A 26,078-nucleotide genomic window follows, 5' to 3' on the forward strand; every position below is an offset into this window, starting at 1 on the left:
AGGAGGGGATCATCTCACTTACCAGGCACTGACTCCTTCCTTGACTCTTTTCCAGTGGTGGAAATGGAGAGGGCCCTTGGATAGATATCTTCCGGCCAGACACTCTGTCTGCTGCAGAGTCCTGACTTCTGAAATGCCTGAACCCAGGATACCCGGATGAAGATATCACCTGTTGATGGGGACAGGTCATTAACTGCCCTGATTCACAGTCCTTCAGAATTCCTGGCCTTGCCTCCAGCTCCAAGCCTGGAACAAACAGAGAATAGCAATGTGGAAGAGATGACTGCTGAGCAATCAAAGCCTCTGAATGCCTATGAGGGCAGTACAGAAAACCAAGGCTCATCACTTCTCCCTCTAGCACACTCTGACATGCAGCAGCCCCTGAACTACACTGATGCTGGGAGATTAAGGTAGATGCCAGATTCTGATAATGCCATCTTGGGAAGCAACAGCCTTGGTCTAGGAGAGCCTGGGTCTTTGTAGAGTGTCATGGTCTCAAGCATGACGTGGAAGACATGACTACAGTGCTGTCAGATATTCACCTTCCCCAAATCTTAAACTCCCTCACTGACCTAGACCACTGGGAAAATCCTATAGCAATCCATTCCAAAGACTCCACAGTCATCAGGAGGGATCAGGCCCAGGAAAGTTCCAGCATCACTGGACTCTGAAAAAGTGAACAAGAAAGACCAGAAAGTATCTCATCTGCTTCATGGACCTCTTCAGGACCAAATCCAGCACCAGGACCTGGTGGAGGGAGCAGAGACTGGAAACAATGCTGGGGCCAGTGAAGGGGATATTGACAACATGGACAACAAACACTTGGAGGGCAAAGCTCAGAAATCTGCACCCAGCAGGCCCAGGGTAGCTAGGGTGCAGGGACAAGACAAGACCAAGAGGACCAGAGAAAACAACTTCAGCAAAATACAGCAGCTGAAGCCATCAAGTCACAGTCAAGACACAAGAGAAGCCCACCATCCCCAAGACCAAGAGGAAGAGGAATCCACCCGAGCTTAGCAATGACGCCTTTAAAAAGCCTCAAACTCACCTCGGAAAGTACATAATGGGCATCCACTCAGGTCATTCACCCACAGAAGAATAATGACAAAACTGGCATCTCCTCCTCCCGGACTCTGCTAAACTTCAGCAGCAACAAAGATCCCAGGACAGGCCCAGCCACCTCATCCCTTCTGGATGTGCCATGTGATGGCCGGGGCCCCGGTAAAACCCTGAGCAATGCTCAGAGACCAGAGAGCAATGCTCACAGGGAGTGTCCATCTCCATCCCAGTATGAGCTGCCCCCACCTGGGAAGGTCAAGTTAGTACCTCTGCCTTTTCCAGCCCTGGACAAGCAGCAAGCCAGACTGGTTTCTAGAAAGCCTCTCTCCCTGGCTTCACGCAGGCCCCCTGCAGTATACCATGGGAGGGCTCATTCCCACTCGGCTCAGCCTACCACACTCAAGCCATCTAAACCAGCTCCTGCCAGCACTTCTTTGATGGCCTCGGACAAGCCAGCTCTGCCTATTGCTACCAGTGCCACACGAGCTAACATAACCAACCCCATCCAGTCTTGCCCTGGGCCTCATCCAGCTCTCTGTAGGCCAGTATCCTACAGGGCATCAGCTCACCCTTCACTACAGAGGGAGCTTATTTCTGCTGCCAGGAAAAAGGCCCCATCACCTCCAAAATCTCAAATCCATTATCTGGGGAAAGATTTTGGCCGCCAACCAATTCCATGGAGTAAAGTCGACATTCCAGGGCCAGTCATCTCACAGCCCATCACAGAAGAGCACAGACCAGAGAGGGAGGCCATGAAGAGGCAGGCTCAACGGGAGAGAGAGAATGCTGCCAAGTACACCTCTCTGGAAAAACCGCAGCTCTTCCTTCAGAGGCAGAAGGATATAGAAATTTCTAGATATTATGACTATGTCATATAAGTCCTAGCCTAGATTTTGGAACACAGTGCTATTCAACACAGACAAGGTGAGATATAGACATAGATATACATGTATATGTTGGATTAAAATCTTGGTGAGTGTGTAGATAAGTAGGTACATATGGAGTTAAGGAGATTAATTGGTAGATCCAGGGATTTATATATAAATGGTCAGACAGTTTCTATACTTGTAAATATTTGAAGACACTAAAAGTGTTTGGAGAAATTAAGTCAGTTATATCATCCATTAGTAAGTATATATAGAAGGCTTTGATGGTTTCTTCATACTTTTGCTATTGTTCTTTAATGTTTCCAAAGTAGAAATATGTGTTACATAAATTCATCATATGCTAGAAATCACTGGTAGTGTTATTTAAGATAAAAGTAATTAGTCAAAACCTGTAGTGGTTATAAAATTATTCTCCTTGAATTTTATTTTCATTATACTGGTTTTTGAACTTGGTATGTTTCCTATAGTGTATACTGTATAGTGAACACACTCCTGTTCTTCCAACACTTCCTTCCAATTTTAACCACTTAGCCTAGTCCTTTAATCATTACTGGTCTGGGACAGATATCCTCCTAAAATTTCATTAAATGAAATACAGGATTCCATGTATACACTATCAAGCACCTACATTAAAGAGAAAATATACAAGGTTGAACATCTTCCTGAGAAGGGATTCATTCATAATGACGTATGTCTAAAGTTGTATCCATCTTTGAAATCATCCTTTTAATACTTTAATTTTTTGTGTGTGTTTTTGTGTGTCATCCATCACTATGTATTTCCCTGATTCCTCTTCAATCGGAACATCTTAATGTGCTTATTATCTTTTTATTATATCAGAGTAGAATGTCTTTTTCTTTGTCCTTTACTACCTGGGTTGCCTGATTTCTTATGATTTATGTATTTTATCTAATTCTATATAATCTAGATATTAATACACTTACTGAGGTAGCAATAGCAAAGATGTCCTCCTGTTCTCTAGGACCCCCTCTCAAATATCTGTTTCTTTTTCTAGTAACAAATGCTTTACTTCCCTGAGAAACCATCTGTTAACTACAACCAGGAATTCTTGAGAAGCTGGTGTGTTGCTCCATCCTGGCCTGTCTCTGAACATTCAACACCTTGACATACTTTGTACTCTAATACCATCGGGGTTACTCACACTATGGCCTCTGAGGCATTTGGCATTTCATTTTACAGTGTGACACATAGGAAATATAACTCATTTGTTTATTAGTTTGCTTTTAGATTCTTGAGACAGGTTTTCTCTCCATAACCTTGCATGTTCATAAATATGTTTATCAGACTAGCTTTGAAATGACTAACATTAGCCTGCCTCCACCTTTGCCACTATCTCTGCCTTTGCAACTGCCCTGCCCCTGGCCCTGCCTGAAGACTGCTGAGACTAACAGAATGCTCACACAAACTAAATGGAATCAAGTTTCTTTCTGTTTATATGAATATCCAGATTTCCAAGCATAATTGGATGAAGAGGACATGTGTAAGCCAAGGTGCATTTTTGGTACCTACTCAAAATCCCAAGAGACTTAACTGAATGTGTTTACAACTGGAACTCAACTTTGACTGATGTTTCTGAATATCTGTAGCTGTGGCAGAGATCCTACTAATGTCATCCAGCTGTTGTAGGGGCCTAAGTACAGATGTGCACTGAAAGGAGGGGGCATCCCACTTACCAGGGACTGACTTCTTCCTTGACTCTTTTTCAGTGGTGCAAAGGGAGACTTCTCTGGGAATCACACATCAATCCAGACACTCCCTCAGCTGCAGAACAGATCTCTGCTGCTCCTGCACCCTGGATTACCAGATAAGGACACCAATTATTGATGGGGACAAGTCATTAACAGTCCCCAATCACAACGTACAAAATTCCTGGTATTGCCACAGGCTCTATGCCTGGAACAGAGAATGACAACCTGCATGAGATGGCAGCAAATCTTTCAATGCCTCTGGATGCCTATGAGTGCATGAAAGAAAACCAAGACCCATCTCTCCTCCCTTTAGCACACCCCGACATGCAGCATCCCTTGCACTTCACTGATGCTGGGAGCCTAGGGCAGAAGCTGGCTTCTGACAATGCCACATGGGAAAGCACAAGTCTTGGTCATGATGAGCCTGGGACATGCACAGTGTGTTGGCCTCCAGCATAGACTTGCAGGCATGACTACCCTGATGGCAGAAGTTCACCTCCCCAGATGATCAACTCCCTCTCTGAACTAAACCAATTCCAGTTTCCCACAGCCACCCAATACAAAGGCTCCATAGTCATCAGGAGGAAACAGGCCCAGTAAAGATAAGGTGTCCTCAGCACACCCTTAAACCAGTTGAGGATGAAGGAAGAGAAAGTTTCTAATCTGCTTTATGGAGCTACTTGGGGCAGAATCCAATGTCAGGATCTGGTGGAGGGAGAGAGGCTGGGACCAGTGTTGTGGCCAGACAAGGGGCTATTGACAACATGGCCAAGCAAATAGAGGGCAAAGCTCAGAAAGCCACACTCTGTAGGACCAGCAGACCCAGGGTTCATGGGCAAGACCAGACCAAGAGAACTAGAGAAAACAACTCCAAGAAAGTTGCGGGAGCTGAGGCCATCAAGTCACAGAGTCAAGGCAGAAGACAAGCCCACTGTCCTCAACAACAAGAGGAAGCCCGATCTACCTGAGCTCAGCCATGATACCTTTAAAAAGCCTCAAACCAACCTCAGCATGCACATGCTGGAGTCTGTGATGGTCTGTCACTCACTGTGGAAGAAGGGAGAGAAGAAAACTGGCATCTCCTGAACCTTCAACTCTTTGTGCTACTCTGTGCTCTAATAGTATCAGAGTTTGTTACACTTTGGCCTCTGAGGCATTTGGCATTATCTTTTTCCAGGGTTAAATATAGTAAAGAGAATTCATTTATTTATTAACTCACTTTTAGATTCTTGAGACAGGGACCTTCTCCATAGCCAAGCATATCCTGGAACTGGCTGCACCTACCAAGTAATCATTGAACTCACAAAGATCTTCTGCCTCTGCCTCTGCCTCTGCCTCTGCCTCTGCCTCTGCCTCTGCCTCTGCCTCTGCCTCTGCCTCTGCCTCTGCCTCGCCTCTGCCTCTGCCTCTGCCTCTGCCTCTGCCTCTCTGCCTCCTGCCTCCTGCCTCCTGCCTCCTGCCTCTCTGCCTCTGCCTCTGCCTCTGCCTCTGCCTCTGCCTCTGCCTCTGCCTCTGCCTCTGGCCTCTGCCTCTCTGCCTCTGCCTCTCTGCCTCTGCCTCTCTGCCTCTGCCTCTGCCTCTGCCTCTGCCTCCTCTGCCTCTGCCTCCTCTGCCTCTCTGCCTCTGCCTCCTCTGCCTCTGCCTCTGCCTCTGCCTCTGCCTCTGCCTCTGCCTCTCTGCCTCCTCTGCCTCCTCTGCCTCCTCTGCCTCCTCTGCCTCCTCTGCCTCCTCTGCCTCCTCTGCCGCCTCTCTGCCTCTGCCTCTGCCTCTGCCTCTGCCTCTGCCTCTGCCTCTGCCTCCTCTGCCTCTGCCTCTGCCTCTGCCTCTGCCTCTCTGCCTCTGCCTCTGCCTCTCTGCCTCTGCCTCGCCTCTGCCTCTGCCTCTGCCTCTGCCTCTGCCTCTGCCTCTCTGCCTCTCTGCCTCTGCCTCTGCCTCCTGCCTCTGCCTCTGCCTCTGCCTCTGCCTCTGCCTCTGTCTCTCTGCCTCTCTGCCTCTCTCTGCCTCTCTGCCTCTCTCTGCCTCTCTGCCTCACTCTGCCTCTCTGCCTCTCTCTCTGCCTCTCTCTCTGCCTCTCTCTCTGCCTCTCTGCCTCTGCCTCTGCCTCTCTGCCTCTGCCTCTGCCTCTGCCTCTCTGCCTCTGCCTCTCTGCCTCTCTGCCTCTGCCTCTGCCTCTGCCTCTGCCTCTGCCTCTGCCTCTCTGCCTCTACCTCTGCCTCTGCCTCTGCCTCTGCCTCTGCCTCTGCCTCTGCCTCTGCCTCTGCCTCTGCCTCTGCCTCCTCCTCAGCCAATTCCTCAAGAGTACTGGGACTAAAGGAATGCTCCAACAAGCCAAGTGGAATCAAGGTTCTTTCTGTACATGTGGATAACCATGTTTCCCAGCAAGGCTCGATGAAGAGACCATTTCTAATCCATGGTGCATTTTTTTTTTGCACATACCTAAAATCCAAAGAGACTTAACTGCAAGTGTTTACAACTGGAACTTAACTTGGATTCGTTTTTTCTGACAATCTGTTTTGTTTCAGTTGTAGGCTGTACTTGCTACAATGTCTGTGAAGCACTGACCTCTAATGAGGTAGGCTTATGCTATGTTGGGGACTTTTTGCTTTTATGGTAAAGTTTTTATTGCTTTTCTACTTCTAAGAAGTAGGGCATCACAATTTTGCTGAGCGATTGTATTCAAGCTGTCCATAGAGTTTCATCATGTATCTACCTTAAAAATATCTAAACTCCAACTACTGTGTAGGCCCCAAATTGTCCATTCTAATAAAGGCTATGTCCAGTGTCACCCAATTAGAAAATGCTAACAAAGACAGCATGAAAAGATCCCACCTTCTGTATGCAATGATCCTCACAGGGACAATTTTCGATTAACAGAATGATGAATAGCAATGGCTTAGGGAGGCCTCTGGTTTTATCTCTCTCTCTCTGTGGCTTTAACTACAGATTTGGACACTGCCATGAGACTACTGTGCTTCACTTTACACCTTAGGAACAATAGAAAGGCATTTGGACAGATATCTTCCAATCTTGATATTATTATTTTAATCTTTGTTTTCAAATTAAGTATCTCATAGAACAACCCTTATTAAATAAATATCAGGAAGCATTTTTCTTTTTAAAGCAATTAACACAATGCTCTTCTTTTATGGAATTCTTCTCAGTGACTATTAATTCTCATTGTACTATTCATTGAACACATTTTTCTTAAAACATTACACTGTATTCTGAGCCCAGAAACTCGGTTACTTACACCTACTCATTCCTTAACTCTCAACACAAATTTTAGCAATTGTTCTGCTCCACAGCATTGCCTCCAATGTCATGAATGGAAACATGTATGTAAGTGTAATCTAGAATTGATATCTAGAGACAGCATCAGGAGATATTTGTCTGGGCCTGGATACACTTGGTACAATATGATTATCTCAAGTTAAAAGAATTCTCCTGCAATCACCTTGACTTCATTCATCACTTTAGCTGAAATGAGTTCCATGGTGTGTAGACATCACATATTCATTATCCATTGCTGTTACTGAAGCAAGATCAGGCACTAACATAGATATTCCTGGAAAATGCTGCAATCTACACTGATGTGCAAAGCAATAACATGATCAATTTCTTCTAATAGTAAGGATGAAATATGTGGAAGACCAAGTGTTGGTGTTTAAAGGCTCTCCACACTGAAATTCATAGAAGGTAGAATACTTCACATTATACACACCAACTTATTGGTGTTTCCTGTGGAAGCAATACATGGAAATCCATTACTTTCAATTAACTCTCTACTTCTTCTATTCTCTAGCTTCCAAAAAGACCTTTTTCCACCAGGGCCTGGTGTTCAAATGCAAGTAACATTTAGAATGACAAGTCAAGTTATCATGACTCTCCATGGCTCCTTCTACTATGTACAGTTATGCTTCACAGCCACAGACCTGTCTATCACTGCATTAATCTGTTCAATTACTTTCTAAGGTCTCCATCCATCTGAGGTAATCACTGCTAAGAAATCAGAATGGGATGTTCACTTGATTTTTGAATAGAAAGCCATGCTACTCTATTCTACCCCACTGCTCTAGCTCTCAATTTGATTGGGCTCCTACTTGCAGGACAATCCCTGAGCTTTGGATGGACTGCTTTGTGCATGATCCATTTCTGAGTACCAGCATGCCATCTGACCACAACAGCAGCCACTGAGACTCAGCAGCCTAAACGATGACAACTCTCTCCATCAGCAACAGAAACAAATGCCAAAGGAAGAACAGCAAGGAGGCATACTACAACAATTACATCGGCGCCTGAAACTACATTAATCTCCTGCAAAAGCAAGGCTCAGAAGGGATATATAGAGACCCAGACACTACATTGAACAAAACATTAGCAATTGTCTTCCAACTGGGACCTAGTACCTCCTTACTCACAAGAGATTTTATGGTGGATCATACTACAAGATAAGAATTCCCTTCTGGGGCATTACATACTCATCACAGGAAAGATCCACCAAGATGAAGTTTCAATTCTGAACATTTATGCCCCAAACATAAGGGCACCCACATATGTAAAAGAAACATTACTAAAGCTTAAACCACATATAAAACCCCACACATTAACAGTGGGAGACCTCAACACCCCACTTTCACCACTAGACAGATTTCTGAAATCAAAACTTAACAGAGAAATAAAGGACTTAACTGATGTCATGACTCAAATGGACTTAATCAATATCTACAGAACATTCCATCCTAACAAAAAAGAATACACCTTCTTCTCAGCACCCCATGAAACCTTCTCTAATATTGACCACATACTTGGCCACAAAACAAATCTCAACAGATACAAAATAATTGGAATAACCTCCTGTGTTCTATCAGACCACCATGGTCTAAAGTTAAATTTCAACAATAACAAAAACTACAGAAAACCTACAATCTCATGGAAACTGAATAATACTCAACTGAATCACCAATGGGTTAAGGAAGAAATAAAGAAAGAAATAAAAGACTTCCTAGAGATCAACGAAAATGAAGCCACCACATACCCAAACCTATGGGACACTATGAAAGCAGTACTAACAGGGAAATTCATAGCACTAAATGCCCACATAAAGAAGTTGGAGAAATCTCACACTAGTGACTTAACAGCACACCTGAAAGCTCTAGAACAAGAAGAAGCAAAGTCTCCCAGGAAAAATAGACGCCAGGAAATTATCAAAGTGAGAGCTAAAATCAATAAAATAGAAACAAAGAGAACAATACAAAAATTAATGAAACAAGAGTTGGTTCTTTGAGAAAATCAACAAGACAGACAAGCCCTTATCCAAACTAACCAAAAGACAGAGAGAGAGCATCCAAATCAACAAAATCAGAAATGAAAAGGGGGACATAACAACAGACAATGAAGAAATCCAGAGAATCATCAGGTCATACTTCAAAAACCTCTACTCCACAAAACAGGAAAACCTAAAAAAAAAATGGATAACTTTCTGGATAGGTACCATATACCTAAGTTAAATCAAGACCAGGTAAACTATTTAAATAGTCCAATAACCCCTAAGGAAATAGAATCAGTCATTAAAAGTCTCCCAACCAAAAAAAGCCCAGGACCAGATGGTTTCAGTGCAGAATTCTACCAGATCTTCAAAGAAGAGTTAATACCAATACTCTCTAAATTGTTCCACACAATAGAAACAGAAGGAACATTACCAAACTCCTTCTATGAGACTACAATTACGCTGATTCCTAAACCAAACAAGGATACAACAAAGAAAGAGAACTACAGACCGATCTCCCTCATGAACATTGATGCAAAAATACTCATAAAATACTGGCAAACAGACTCCAAGAACACATCAAAACAATTATCCACCAATTATCAATTAGGCTTCATTCCAGGGATGCAGGGGTGGTTCAACATACGAAAGTTCGTCAATGTAATACACCATATAAACAAACTCAAAGAAAAAAAACACATGATCATCTCACTAGATGCAGAAAAGGCATTTGACAAAATCCAACACCCCTTCATGATAAAGGTCTTGGAGCGATCAGGAATCGCTCCTAAACATAATAAAGGCAATTTACAGCAAGCCAACAGCCAACATCAAATTAAATGGAGAGAAACTCAAAAAAAAATTCCACAAAAATCAGGAACGAGGCAAGGCTGTCCGCTTTCTCCATTCTTATTCAATATAGTACTTGAAGTTCTAGCCAGAGCAATAAGACAACATAAGGAGATTAAGGGGATACAAATTGGAAAGGAAGAAGTCAAGCTTTCCCTATTTGCAGATGACATGATAGTATATTGAGTGACCCCAAAGATTCCACCAAGGAAATGATACAGCTTATAAACACCTTCAGCAACATAGCAGGATACAAAAACAACTCAAAAAACCAGTAACCCTCCTATATACAATGGACAAAGAAGCTGAGAAAGAAATCAGAGATACATCACCCTTTACAATAGCCACAAATGACATAAAATACCTTCAGGTAACACTAACCAAGCAAGTGAAGGACCTATATGACAAGAACTTTAAGTCCCTGAAAAAAGAAATTGAAGAAGATGTCAGAAAATGGAAAGATCTCCCATGCTCAAGGATAGGCAGGATTAACATAGTAAAAATAGCAATCTTACCAAAAGCAATCTACAGATTCAATTCAATCTCCATCAAATTACCAAAACAATTCTTCACAGACCTGGAAAGAATAATACTCAACTTCATATGGAAAAACAAAAAACCCAGGATAGCCAAAAGGATCCTGTACAATAACACAACATCTGGAGACATCACGATCCCTGACTTCAAGCTCTACTATAGAGCTACAGTAATAAAAACAGCTTGGTACTGGCATAAAACCGACATGTGGACCAATGGAATCGAATTGAAGACCCTGACATTAATCCGCACACCTATGAACATATAATTTTTGACAAAGAAGCCAAAAGTGCACAATGGAAAAAAGAAAGCATCTTCAACAAATGGTGCTGGCATAACTGGATATCAACATGTGGAAGGCTGCAAATAGATCCATATCTATCACCATGCACAAAACTTAAGTCCAAGTGGATCAAGGTCCTCAACATAAATCCAGCTACTCTGAACCTGCTAGAAGAGAAAGTAGGAAGGAGTCTTGAACACATTGGCATAGGAGATCACTTCCTAAATATAACACCAGTAGCACAGACACTGAGAGAAACAATCAATCAATGGGACCTCTTGAAACTGAGAAGCTTTCATAGAGCAAAAGATACAGTCAACAAGGCAAAGCGACAGCCTACAGAATGGAAAAAGGTCTTCACCAACCCCACAGCTGACAAAGGACTGATATCCAGAATATATAAGGAACTCAAGAAATTAGACATCAAAATGTCCAACAGTCCAATTAAGTAATGGGCTATAGAACTAAACAGAGAATTCTCAACAGAGGAAACTCAAACGGCTGAAAGACATTTAAGGAATTGCTCAACATCCCTAATCATCAGGGAAATGCAAATCAAAACAACTCTGAGATACCACCTTACGCCTGTCAGAATGGCTAAGATCAAACACATTGAAGACACCTTATGCTAGAGAGGATGTGGAGCTAAGGGAACTCTCCTCCACTGCTGGTGGAATGCAAGCTTGTACAACCACAATCAATATGGCGCATTCTTAGAAAATTGGGAATCCATCTCCCCCAAGATCCAGCTATACCACTCTTGGGCATATACCCAAGGAATGCTCAATCATACCACAAGGGCACTTGTTCAGCTATGTTCATATCAGCACTGTTTGTAATAGCCAGAACATGGAAACAACCTAGATGCCCTTCAACTGAAGAATGGATAAACAAAATGTGGTACATATACACAATGGAATACTACTCAGCAGAGAAAAACAACGACATCATGAGGTTTGCAGACAAATGGATGGATCTAGAAAAAATCATCCTGAGTGAGGTAACCCAGACTCAGAAAGACAAACAAGGTATGTACTCACTCATAGGAGGATACTAGATGAGGAACAAGGGTGACTGGACTGCTGCTCACAACACCAGGGAGGCTACCTGGAAAACAGGACCCCAAGAAAGACACGGGGATTGCCCAATGATGGAGAAATGGAAGAGATCTACATGAACAGCCTGGACATGAGTGGGGGTAATGAAGGGTGAGGGTCGAGGGAAAGAGAGCTTGGGGGAGTGGGAGATCCCAGCTGGATCAACAACAGAGAGGGAGAACAAGGAATAGGAGACCATGGTAAATGAAGACCACAAGAGAATAGGAAGAAGCAAAGTGCTAGAGTGGCCCACAGAAATCCATAAAGATACCCCCACAACAGACTGCTGGCAATGGTTGAGAGACAGCCCGAACTGACCTGCTCTGGTGATGGGATGGCCAAACACCCTAATTGTCATGCTAGAAACCCCATCCAACTACTGAGGGATCTGGATGCAGAGATCCACGGCTAGGCCCTGGGTGGAGCTCTGGGTGTCCAATTAGCGAGAAAGAGGAGGGTTTATATGAGCGAGAATTCTTGACACCAAGGTTTGATAAAGCACAGGGACAAATAGTCAAACAAATGGAAACACATGAACTATGAACCAATGGCTGAGGGGTCCCCAACTTGATCAGGCCCTCTGAATGGTTGAGACAGTTGATTGGCTTGATCTGTTTGGGAGGCATTCAGGCAGTGGGACCAGGTCCTGTGCTCATTGCATGAGTTGTCTGTTTGAAACCTGGGGCCTATGCAGGGTCGCTTGTCTCGGCCTGGGAGGAGGGGACTGGTCATGCCTGGACTGAGTCTACCAGGTTGATCTCAGTCCTCCTCGGGGGAGGCTTTGCCCTGGAGGAGGTGGGAATGGGGGTGGAATGGGGGGAAGGTGAGGGGGCAGGAGGGGGGAGAACAAGGGAATCCATGGCTGATATGCAGAACTGAATTGTATTGCAAAATAAAAAAATAAATAAAATTAAAAAAAGTTCCCTTCTGTGCATGTGTACACATATCAAATTGGAGAGTTGTTGCGAATATACCTAACAAATGTGCCTTCTCTGTACCAGTGTATACATCTCTCTTGACATTTTACTATGTGGGGGAGGCAGCCAACAACCTAATAGGACACTTCCTGACCATTCTCCCCCAAAATGATGGAAGAGCCTGCTTGGTCTATGAAAGCCAGCCAACTGGCTATCAGAAAGGGGGTTCCAGCTAAGGGCAAGTCAGACTTCTTCATATCCTGCAACTCAGATTGGCACTATTCTACTTCTGGCTCGTAACTTACAACAGGATCGAAATAGCTTTCATAATTTGGAAGGTCCTAAGGACCTTCTTGCCCAATACCTCCTGAGGCTTAAGCCCACCTCTGGCACTTAACATTTAGCAGGCATATGTCTTCAGGGAGACACTTTCCACCCACGCAGGATACCATCTTCAAATTCTTAACTTACTTTTACTATTCTTGGAGATGCTGTCCCAAATCTTCTGGCACTTGGAGGATATAATGATACCATCCAGGAAAGACAGATTTCCTAACAGGGTACCTAGCATCTGTGAAGACCTACCACTGCCTATTCCATCAGGGGACAGGCTTCCTGCAAAGTTACACACTAACCAGATTCTCTAAGAAGGAGGACAAGTCTAGTCCTCTACACCTGGAAAAGATCCCAACCCTTAGAGCTACAGATTCCTCACTAGAACAGAATTCACAATAAGGGTAGGTATGGATAGAAAGTCCTATCTTAAGAATTAAAAAAGTCTTGGTATTCTAGATCATAGACTTCTATGACAAGTCTCTTTAACTCCTAGTTTTCATGACTCTCGTGGGGCCATTGTGTATCATAACATCTCTTAGGAGTCTGGTAACTTTAACCCAACCTCTTCTCACTGAAACAAATACAAGAGCATGGCCACCGTCTCCCCTTCACTTGAGTTTATGCACACATCTGATACACACCACAACAACACTGAAGAAGCAGGTGCCTCACTCTCTTTTTCTGAACAAACCAGGCCACTTAGAGGACTCAGAATGAGCAAGCAATCTCTGACCCTAGCACATTATCTCTAATGAAAACATATACCCAGGTTATCCTGTATGTATTGCTAAACACAGCATGGCATGTGCTTACTTTGCTCTCAGAAGTCAACATTTTACATGAATGTTTTCAATCTATTCTGATTTATGGACTTTGGAAGCTCAGTAGCGTGGCATGTGGGTTTTTGTCAATATCTTCCTGAAAATTTAGCCAGCACAAGTATTATCACATGTGTGTCTCCATAACCGTGTCTATTCCTACAGCGGGAGAAACAAAGGTCTCCTCACCTGACATAGAACACCACTGATACAGCAAGAAATAATTCCACCCAAATCAACAGTAATGAACTTGTTAAATACCAAAGTTATTTAAAAGTGAATGGTGGATGAGTTACTTGCACTAGGCACCATGATTTAGATGTAGATGCATGAAGCAAAAACTCACATGTGCATCATATAAAGAACAGGAAATCCCTAAGTGCTCTTTCATGATTGGAAGCCATCAAGACAGGTGTGAAAAGTGTCTCCCTGATAATGCATTAAAACTTCTATGAGCTTAAGGAGGATTCCTGGGAACTTTGCACTTCAGCTTTTCTAAAACTGCGAATTCTACCTGCTTTGAGTCTCATAGAATCCTCAACATCCACAAAGAAAGTTACAGTGTGGAGGAAACTCTTACTCAACAAACAGGGATGGCCCTGTTCTCTTGGCTTTCCCTCTGTTGGCTTCTCTTGGTTGCTTTACCTCTTTATATCACCAATGTGCATGTTGGATTGAATCGCGCACAACTACCAAGGCCTCCCATAGCTTCCAAGGAACATAACAAACCAATAGGATTAGCAAATGTACTAAAGACCCATACCACTCTTCCATCAACAAATCTATCCACTGTTACCTTTTCAGAACCTGGTTTTAACAGGAACCCCAAAACATGAAGAATAATAAACAAGCCAGAAAAATGCTTATATTTTCATATTACTTTGAACACAATTGAGGGGCCATGCTGACTACTGCCATTGAAGTACCAATGCACACTGTCCTACTGAGCTTTTGTTAATATAACACAAACCAGAGTCAGTTCAGCAGATGCCTACTGCTTCTAGGATTTGAGCTTCTAAAACTGACTATGGAACATGATCTTTAATAATAATTGATAGACAATATTGGGCAATGTTGGGCAATACTATACAAACACAGTTGGACTAGAAATATACAAGAATGATCACTGAGCAAGCTTAAATAAACATGCCAGTAAGCAACAATCCTCTGTGGTCTCTGCTTCAGTTCCTGCCTTCAGGTCCTGCCTTGTACTCTGGTTTGGATGCCTAGACAATGGGCTATAAATTATAAGCATAAAGACACTCAATCCTGCCCCAGTTTGATTTTGCTCAGTGCTTTATCATAGTCATGGAGAAGCAATATAGATCACACACAAATATACATATACACACAATCACATACACATACACACACACAAAACAAAACAAAAATTCTCATGCATTCTAATGCACTACATTAAGAATAGAATCCTCAGCTTAAACTGTAAATACAAAGAAGGCATAGAATAATCCATTTAAACACACAAGGAGACAGACAGCTCACCTACATTAGTATGTCCACCACAAATAAGCCCTTGGTTAAAGGAGAAAGTAGAACTTTCCTTGAACACACAAACTACAGGAATTAATAATCACTCAGTCATGATTTGAAAAGATGACCTGTGTGGGAGCCCATTGTCAAGTTCCTCATGGCTTTACCCAGCAGGTCCTCATAGGGAGGATGATTAGGACCAGGGGCCTGAGTGCAGGTGTCTGAGATGGTCTGCACTTGGCTGTGCTGGGGGGAGGTCTTTTGCTCCCCCCCCTTGGCCTCTCTATAAATACCCTGGGTCAGAGACAGTCAGGGCCCACTGGAAAAGGTTCCAGGCCCTCTCGAGGCTATCCTTTATTTTCTATCTGTTTATCTCCGCAATATGAATCCTTCTATTTAATATTTCCTGCTGCTCACACTCAAGAAAAGTCTGGGGAGCTGTGGGGTTAGTGGGTAAACATCCCACAGAATGGCACCGGAACAGGGACTAAAGAAAAGAGAAAAAAAGAGGGGGGACTAAAGACAAAAAAGAGGAACTAAAGACAAAAAGGGGGACTAAAAACAAAAAAGTGGGGGACTAAAGACAAATGAACAGGGACTAAAGACAAAGTAATAGGGACTAAAGATAAAGGAAAATAACTGTTTTATTACAGAGTTTTTGGCGAAAGTGTGAGTAAGTCCTTCCAGTGGAAAGTGGCATGCCAGTGTTATGTAATATATATATGTATATATATATATGTAATATATATATATATGTAATATATATATGTATATATATATGTAATATATATATATATGAGGGGCAGGGGTTTTATCCTTGAGAGAAAAGGAAAATGGACTGGAAGGATGTCCAATGCTGCAGCGCAAAATTCTCTTCTGTCAAAATTTTCTATCTTCTATCCCTTTCTCAATTTCTATCTGTAAAAAATAAGTGTAAGGTATTGTGTAGTAATATAGTGTAGGAAAAACTTGGAAGTGTAAGATCATGTAGAAAAAATAAGTAAGGCAACTAAACAGAAAAAATTCTTCAATTTTCTAACTTTGGGGGCTATGAACACAAACTGGGGAAAAAATCTTTCTTTGGGCTTTACAAGTAGTAAAAAAGCTCTTCTTTGAGCTTATAGGGAAGAAAAAGTTTCCTGTGGAAGCTTTTGACCTGGGGACAGCTGAAATGCTAAGTCCAAGTGGCAGGAGAAAGTGATTTCTCCCTGAGGCGAAAATGTGGGTGTAAGGGACAGCCTCTAGTTAAAAAACACTTTACCGCTGACAGTGCATCTCTGCCCGCTCTGGAACGGCTGAGAGAATTAGGCAACTTTGGGGTGTAGCTTTGTCCAGATGTTACAGTTCCCTAGCAAAAGGTATCACAACTCTATAACAACAACACTCACTAAATCCCAGTGTTGTATAGCAAAGCTGACTATAAACTCTAAACTATAGAAATGATGTATGTATTTCCTGTCTAGTTAAGAGAATCTTTCTAATATAGTGATGATAATTAAGAGTAAGAAGTAGAAAAAAGATGAAAATAAGATATGTGAGTTTGTAGAAATTTTGTTTTGTTAGATCTGTGTTAAGAAATCTTTAGGTGTTTGCTAAGTTAGATATATGCTAATGGTAGCCCTATATAAGTTTGTAAAATAGATCTATAGAGTTCCTTTAAGAATATAAGCTTGCAAGAAGTATCTAAGGTGGTCTTAAGACATGTAGTAATAAGCTTGTAAGAAGTAAAGATGTTAGTTGTAAATGTAAGTTTAAATAAGAATTTGTAAATGTAAGTTTAAATAAAAATATAAGTAAATAAGTAAAGATTATAGTTGTAAAAGATGAAAATAAGAAGTAAATGAGGAATACATTTGCTAAAGTAGTTCTATAGTTTCCTTAAGGAGTATAAATAAGTAGATGTTAATATGTTATACGTGAGTTTGTAAAAAATGTAAATGTTAAGTGTGAGTCTATGCTTAATGTATATGGTGAAAGAACCTGAGACACAGGCAAAGTAGGCAGTCTGAATGGTTTCAAAAGCTCCAGAAGCTGCTAGGAAGTGAAGAATGGCAGACACCAGAGCCACAACAAGGCATCTGCAGCTGAGATCTGTGGAAAATCAACGCAACATAGAAAAACCTGAGCTAACATAAAAAACGGTGCAGTTTAAAATATTACTGTACCTAAAAAGGTCTCTGGCTTGAGAATAAAAGTTGCAGAGACACTTTTTTGAACTAAAATTGTTAACTGCAAAAAGTTTTGCTTGTAAAACCTCTCTTCATATTTGGAAGTGAAAGCCTGATACCAGAATTTACTTTTTTTGAACTTTTTGAACTTAAAAAAAATGAGATAAAACTACAAAAAGATTTTTGTTATGGATTTCTTCCTATTTGGAAGACTCATACCAGAATTTATTATTTGAATTTTGGGACTTAATAAATGAAATGAACAGTAGAAATTTCATTTTGATGAGAAAATTTTGACTTTACTTATAGTAATGACGTAGGAAATGTTTGCTGGAATTGGGTTAAAAATGGAACTGTTTAACTGAAGAAATTTATTGTTTCTACCTAGAGTCAAGATGCAGTTTTGTGTATGCATATATGCTTTATTAACGGGTGATTCATGAACCGTTTTATGGAACTGTTTATGTCAAAATGGAATTATTCATGGAACTGGTTTTGTGCTATAAATGGAACTGTTTAAACAAAAAAGTTTGGGTTTTCTAACTAGGCTTGAGATTTTATTCAAAAAAATTTATAAAGAAAAAAAGAAATAATATTCCTTAGTCTACTTAATTTAAAAAATATTTTCTTATTTGAGTGGATTAGTGTTTTGTTAGTAAGAAATGCAAGTGAGTATACTAAGACTAAAGTGTAAAGAATTTTATCATGAAACTGCTTTTGGATGTTTTGCTAAAAGTTTTCAAAGTGTTAATGGTTAGATTGAAAATATTGCTTTTCAATATGGGTTTGTAGGAATTGTGTAACTTTGGATTTTTCTAATTAGGTTTGAGATTTTGTTTTAAAAAATTATAAAGAAAACGAGGAGTTAGGAGTGAATAAAGATTGAATTATGTTTGCAGATATTATGTTAACCTATTGATATTAATGCACCCTTTTTTAAGAAGAGTTTGCTTTAGCTTGTACAACCACTTTGGAAGTCAATATGGCAGTTTCTTAGAAAATTGGGAATCCATCTCCCCCAAGATCCAGCTATACCACTCTTGGGCATATACCCAAGGAATGCTCAACCACACCACAAGAGCACTTGTTCAGCTATGTTCATATCAGCATTGTTTGTAATTGCCAGAACATGGAAACAACCTAGATGCTCTTCAACTGAAGAATGGATAAACAAAATGTGGTACATATACACAATGGAATACTACTCAGCAGAGAAAAACAATGACATCATGAGGTTTGCAGACAAATGGATGGATCTAGAAAAAATCATCCTGAGTGAGGTAACCCAGACTCAGAAAGACAAACATGGTATGTACTTACTCATAGGAGGATACTAGATGTGGAACAAGGATGACTGGACTGCTACTCACATCACCAGGGAGGCTACCTGGAAAACAGGACCCCCAAAAAAACACGGGGATTGCCCAATGATGGAGAAATGGAAGAGATCTACATGAACAGCCTGGACATGAGTGGGGGGTAATGAAGGGTGAGCGTCGAGGGAAAGAGAGCTTGGGTGAGTGGGAGATCCCAGCTGGATAAACAACAGAGAGGGAGAACAAGGAATAGGAGACCATGGTAAATGAAGACCACAAGAGAATAGGAAGAAGCAAAGTGCTAGAGTGGCCCACAGAAATCCATAAATATACCCCCACAACAGACTGCTGGCAATGGTCGAGAGACAGCCCGAACTGACCTACTCTGGTGATGTGATGGCCAAACACCCTAATTGTCGTGCTAGAAACCCCATCCAACTACTGAGGGATCTGGATGCAGAGATCCATGACTAGGCCCCGGGTGGATCTCTGGGAGTCCAATTAGCGAGAATGAGGAGGGTTTATATGAGCGAGAATTGTTGAGACCAAGGTTGGATAAAGCACAGAGACAAATAGCCAAACGAATGGAAACGCATGAACTATGAACCAATGGCTGAGGGTTCCCCAACTGGATCAGGCCTGTAGCTGGAGAATTTCTCTCCAGCTCCCGCCACCAAGTCCCGCCAGTCCCAGAGCCCACTTATAAAATAAACACACAGACTCTTACATTATTTAAACTGCTTGGCCATTAGCTCAGGCCTGTTATTGTCTAGCTCTTACTCTTATATTTAGCCCATTTCTATTAATCTTTACTTTGCCACATGGCTCATGGCTTACTGGTACCTTACATCTTCCTTGTCCTGATGGCGGCTGGCAGTGTCTCCCTCTCCGCCTTCCACTTCCCAGAATTCTTTTCCTTGTCCCGCCTATACTTCCTGCCTAGCCAATGGCCAATCAGTGATTTATTTACTGACCAATCAGCAACACACTTGACATACAGACCATCCCACAGCACTTCCCCTTTTCTTTTCTTAAAAAGGAAGGTTTTAACTTTAACATAGTAAAATTACATATAACAAAACAATTATCAAGCAAGAATTACAGTTACAATATTAAAGAAGAGATCCTATCTATCTTATATTTGTAAGTTTAAGGTTTTATATCTAACTTATCTTTTATTATAACTAAGGAAAATTGTAAGTATCTAGTCTTTAACCACATCAAAGACCTCAGAAGGATATACTACTACCTGAGAAATGGAGAAGGATATAAGCAACTTTTAGGAGTCTTGCAGGGTAGACAGAGACAGCTGGCAGCCTGGACAGTCATTCAAAGTTCTCTTGTAAAGTTGGGGCATCTGTCTTCAGCCCACAGGCCTAGAGTCTCTTATTCACTTTTCTCTGTGTCCTGTAGAATGTCTGGCAGTTTTCTCTGCAAAGCAGGAACCTGAAGGACCATTTTGTCAAGCAAAGTTCAGTGGTCACCTTTGTATGGGTCCTGCATGTCCAGTTGATCAGGCAGTCCAGGCAAGAACAGTTTCTTGCCCAAATGGCTATTTTTGTCAAGGTGAAGATAAACTCCGTATGGAGTGTCTTCGATGCCCATCCTCCTCTCTGAAGTAAATCGGTGCTGTCAGGAGCAGACATGTCTCACTGTCCAGAAAGTCTAAATTTTTAAAACATTTTAAATGCCATATTCTGTAGGTCTTTGAAGTGTTTGAAGACTACCTATCTATCTGAAATATATCTATGTATATCTAGAAGACTTAACTAACATGGCTACAAATATTATCATAGATGACTAACTATTAATCTATTTTTTAATTATCCATTACAATTTTAAATGAGTTACATAAACATAATACCTCAAACAAGAATAGAAATATATATACAGTATAACAAAATTAAGTTTAAATTTGTATCAATAAACTAAATCTATAGCAATGTAAAACATTTTAAGCAAGTTGTTACTCTTTCAAAGTAGGTTCATTAATCTACCCTTTCATTCTATCATATCTAAACTATCCCCTTTTTTGTTTTAGAAAGAGATTGTATTTATAATCAACCTGATTTAAATAAAAATATTGGTTTTTCTCTGTCCCACACCAGAGGGCTCTTCTGATTTGCGACACAAGAATCTCTTAACCATTTTTTTCTTTTTTGAGCAATATGTCTGGGTTTAGAGGGGGAGTGAGCCAATTCCATCTCTAAAGCCAGCTTGGTATATTTGGGAATTTGGGCGTAGCTTCTCTTACTACTTCCTGCTGGAGGGGGGCGCTGTATCTTCTGGAGACAGAAAGAAAATTTTAGGATCATGGAGTAGTCCGTGAGGCTGTATATCTGAGCCAGTTGACTTGAAACCATTCTGGATGTTGAATCATCTGGGCCATGGTGTCATTGGAGACCTTTCAGGGGGTCTTGGCTGGTCAAACCTGATGTATCTTAATCTGGAACAAATCCATAGTCTCTGGCTTTCTGTGGAAACAAAAGCAGAGACTCTTTTCCAAAGCAACATATCCTTATATCCAAATTTTGAAGTCAAGGTACCTTTAAAATATACATTTTGGCATAACTCAACAGCTTTTACAATCAAATGTTTTTCTGCAGTTACGAATATCAAAGAGAACATAATCCAGATTCTCTGTGTGGTAGCCATCTTTACGTGGCTTATTTTTTTTTATATTAGCTTGAGCCTATTGCTTTAAACTGTAGCCTTCTAAGCCTGAAGGCTGCTGGCTCCGCCCACTTCAGCTTCCCAACATGGCGGCGGTCCGCTTTCCGCCAGCTCTGGGAGCCATAACTCTCAGAAATAGTGGGTCTACACTTTTACCAAAGTAGCGTGTAGCCCAGAAACCTCTTTTTTTGTTTTGTACTAGCAAAGGCTAAATTCACCACACAGTTTAATGTGCTACTTGCAGAGGCCTCATTCCCACCATACTGCAGGTCGAGAGCACACGCTAGGAACCCGCCAGTAGCTCAAACCAGCAGCTGCCGCTTATTTGAGAGAGACAATTAGGAAGCTGTTTTAGGTCCGTTTTAGAATCTTTTTTCTAAGTTTTTAGGTGGAAACTCTTGCCACCACGTTGGACGCCATTTGTAGCTGGAGAATTTCTCTCCAGCTCCCGCCACCAAGTCCCGCCAGTCCCAGAGCCCACTTATAAAATAAACACACAGACTCTTACATTATTTAAACTGCTTGGCCATTAGCTCAGGCCTGTTATTGTCTAGCTCTTACTCTTATATTTAGCCCATTTCTATTCAGGCCCTCTGAATGGGTGAGACAGTTGATTGGCTTGATCTGTTTGGGAGGCATCCAAGCAGTGGGACCGGGTCCTGTGCTCATTGCATGAGTTGGCTGTTTGAAACCTGGGGCCTATGCAGGATCGCTTGGCTCGGCCTGAGAGGAGGGGACTGGACCTACCTGGACTGAGTCTACCAGGTTGATCTCAGTCCTCCTCGGGGGAGGCTTTGCCCTGGAGGAGGTGGGAATGGGGGTGGGCTAGGGGGAAGGTGAGGGGGGCGGGAGGGGGGAGAACAAGGGAATTCGTGGCTGATATGTAGAACTGAATTGTATTGCAAAATAAAAATTTAAAAAATATATAACACAGAGTACAACTGCAAAGCTGGTTGGCCCATGTAACTGTATCCTGAATGAATTGTGTGTCTTAAGAAGTGGAGACTTTAAAAATAAAGAAGATTTGCTTTGTAAAAAAAAAAAAAAAAAAAAAAGAAAGAAAAAAAAGAAAGAAAGGGGGACCAGTGGGAGCCCATTGTCAGGTTCCTCATGGCTTTACCCAGCAGGTCCTCATAGAGAGGATGATTAGGACCAGGGGCCTGAGTGCAGGTGTCTGAGATGGTCTGCACTTGGCTGTGCTGGGGGGGGTGTCTTTTGCTCCCCCCTTGGCCTCTCTATAAATACCCTGGGGCAGAGACAGTCAGGGCCCATTGCAAAAGGTTCCAGGCCCTCTCGAGGCTATCCTTTATTTTCTATCTGTTTATCTCCGCAATATGAATCCTTCTATTTAATATTTCCTGCTGCTCACACTCAAGAAAACTCTGAAGAGCTGTGGGGGTTGGTTGGTAAATGCCCCACAGACCTGAAGATGACCTATGCACTGAGAAGAGAGAACAAGACCCCTATGAACCTGAAGAATGCTGGTGCCAATGGGTCCATGTTCTCCTCTATCCAACACCTGTAGTTCCGCTTGCCAGTCCTCTGTACTGACACCAGAGTTTGGATCAAGTGCAAAACAGGGTCAGGGAGTTTGTAATCTGTGCCTTGTATTTTTGAGGGCATGGATAAAGCTGGGTATCTAATGTTAAGCAGTGCTCTCTTGCAGAGTAGCCCAAGCCAGCCTATGAAGCAAGCACAGGAGAACCCACAATTCAAGAAATGCAATGACCCAGAACCCAAAGTGTCCTGAAAAACCTTCAGATTTCAGATCAATTTACAGCTTTAAGTTTCAGATTAGAATTGTTCAATCAGCAAATCCATGCCAACATTCCCACAGTCCAGAAAACTCCAAAGTATGAGACACTGCTGGTCCCAAACATTTTGGATAAGATGAGAAATACTCATCCTCTGATGTTCTCATAGTATTTCACACAGGGCTTTCTTGTGTGAAAGCCCAAAAAGGCCTGTCTCTCTCACATACAAATAACCATTGAAAAGAACCGGAACTGGGCCTGATGGTGATCTCCTATATTCCTGTCACTGGGCAGGCTGAGGCACATGTATGCATGTGTGTATACATATTTCATACAACAAATGAAATAAAAGAGTAATGAAACAGTTTCCAGCTCTCATGATTAATAAGGCCTCTGGTTCTAATTGCATGCTTGGGGTTAATTTCTTTCTAATCACTAAGTTTTTAAGCAGTGACAAAAACTCCAGTATAAATGTTTCTCCTTAATCCAAAAGTGAAGTGGGCTACAGAAAGTAATTCCCACTGTCACCAGAAGTCCTTAGATAAATGGATCTCATTCACTAATGGAACACATGGTTTGAATCTGCAGTGCCTCCCAGAGGCTCATGTTTTGACCACTTGTTCCCCAGCTGGCGACACTATCTGGGAAGGCGATGGAACCTTCAGGAAGCCCAGCTTCCTGGCAGAAGTAGATAATTAGGAGTGGCCTTTAAGGTTACAGCCCAGACATAGTTCTGGTCATTCTGCTTGTCCTGGTCAGCCATGACATGAGTAGCACTGCCACACACTTCTGCTGCCATGGACTGAGCCACTACACCATGCCCACCCTGCTGTGATAGACTGAAGATCACTGACCCTGAGCCAAAGTTAACCTTTCCACCCTTGTTTCTGTACCTATAGTGTCAATGGCAGCAAGAAGTAAACTAAGGGGCTGGCATGATGGTTCTGTGGGTGTGCTGTCTAGTTTTGTGTCAACTTGGCACAAGTTAAAGTCACCTGAGAGCAGGCGAAATGGAGGTTTCCACTGAGAAAATGCCTCCAGAAAGTCAGGCGGTAAGCAAACCTGCAAGGAACTTTCTTAATTAGGGATTGATGTGAGAGGGCCCAGCCCATTGTGCTGGTGCCGCCTGGGCTGGTGGTCCCAGGTTCTGTAAGAAAACAGGTTGAACAAGCAATGAGGGGTAAGTCAGTAAACATCACTCCTCCATGGCCTGTGAATCAGCTCCTGCTTCCAGATTCCTTCCCAGTTTGGGTTCCTGCCTTGACTTCCCTCAATGGACTGTGACTGGGGATATATAAGAGAAATAGACCCTTTCTTTCCCAAGTTGCTTTTGGTCATAGTATTTCATGACAGCAGTAGAAACCCTAACTAAGACAGAGGGTAAATGTGCTGGCTGCCAAGCCTGATGACAGGACTTCAATTTTAGGGACACACAGACTGCAGGGTGAGAACTGACTCCTTCAGCTATCCTTAGACCATCACGAGTGCTGTGGCACACACGTGCCAACACTCGCAGACACATATAATAATTGTAATAGAAGGAAGGAGGGCTGGAGAGATGGCACAGTGGTTAAGAGCACTGGCTGTTCTTCCAGAGGTTCAATTCCCTGTACCCACATGGCAGCTCACTCCAGTTCCAGGTACCTGACACACTCATATAAATATACAAGCAGGAAAAACAACAATGCACAGAGATTTTTTAAAAAATGGAATAAAAAGTAGAAAAAGAAAGTAATCCAAGTTATGGCCTGATTTTCAAATACTCATGTGTTTAATAACTGAAGTTATTCTTGAATCTCTGTATGAAAATGTGCTTCTGTCTTTGATATGACAGCCTGAAGGTCTTAAGACAGCAAGCCAACATAATCTGCACAAATGTAGCAAGATGTCAACTGTAGAAGTATACTGGTACTGACTGGAGTAGGTGTATGTGAGTGTGGTACACACGTGGCACAGCATGTATGGGGAGGTAACAGGTCGACTCTCTGGAGTCAGTCCTTTTCTGTCCTGGAGGAATTTGGTGATGGAATTCAGGTGGTCAGATTTAGATGGCAAACACCCTTACCTGCTGGCCATCTCACCAATCCTACTTCAAGTTTTCCATAGTAAGTTGTTGGAAGTGGGTGGAGTCACCATCATGCCATTGAACCTCAAATTCTCACAGAATTTTCATAGATTCACTCGTGGGAAAATGCATGACTATCCATGATGCAAAGTTTACCATTCATCACTACAAAGAGAAAAAAATTAAGATGTCACTTTCATAAAATGATTTTTTTAAATAAGCAAAGGTGTTTCCTCATCCATTTATAAAACCTTTCAATGTATTTGTACAATTTTTCTGTACAGATTTGGTTTTATTTACTAATATTTCTATAACCATCCTAAAAATTGTGATTATCTAACCTGTAATGGGACCTATTACATACCTGAATATAAGAACATCTCACCTGAGAACATTCTTTAAAAATACAGATTCTAGGGGCCAGGGAGATGGCTCATGGGTTAAAAACAATTGCTGCTTTTCCAGATGTCCCAGAACCCACATTGGGTGGCTCCAAACCACATGTAACTCGAGATCCAATGGAGTTTTCTTCTAGCCTCTGTGGCTACTGGCACATGCATAGTGCACATGCACCCACACACACGTATACACACACACACACAAACACATAAACACTTTTAAAATCTTTTTTCAAAACATAGATGCTGGGTACTCATTTGCTAGGTAACTCTAAGAGATGCCTAGGAATCAGAAATTTTGAAACCTTTAATTTGTTTGCTTTCTCAAACAGGGTCTCACTGTGTATCCTAAGAGGACCTTAAACTCTCTATCCTCCTGGCCCAGCTTTCTGAGGGCTGGAGTTATAGGTGTGCACTCTATTACCCATGTGATAAATTTAATTTAACAAATAAAT

At 41.9% G+C, this 26,078-nt stretch overlaps 1 long non-coding RNA gene across 4 annotated transcripts in view; it reads right to left on the bottom strand.

Annotated features, from left to right (window-relative positions):
• The window catches only part of LOC131901500 (uncharacterized), a 45,254-nt gene extending 19,864 nt beyond the window's left edge, over positions 1-25,390 (bottom strand). Inside the window, exons 1-5 of one of the 4 annotated variants that reach the window (XR_009376745.1) lie at positions 25,226-25,390; positions 17,230-17,340; positions 3,641-3,759; positions 573-667; positions 23-246 (exon numbers count right to left, since the gene is read on the bottom strand). This is a non-coding gene — a long non-coding RNA (uncharacterized LOC131901500). The remainder of the gene's footprint in view (positions 1-22; positions 247-572; positions 668-3,640; positions 3,760-17,229; positions 17,341-25,225) is intronic. The other 3 variants (XR_009376747.1, XR_009376746.1, XR_009376744.1) reach the window with 3 other exon arrangements.
• Positions 25,391-26,078: the final 688 nt, after the last annotated feature.

This window comes from Peromyscus eremicus, unplaced genomic scaffold (assembly GCF_949786415.1).
Source record: "Peromyscus eremicus unplaced genomic scaffold, PerEre_H2_v1 PerEre#2#unplaced_91, whole genome shotgun sequence".
Classification (NCBI taxonomy): domain Eukaryota; kingdom Metazoa; phylum Chordata; class Mammalia; order Rodentia; family Cricetidae; genus Peromyscus; species Peromyscus eremicus.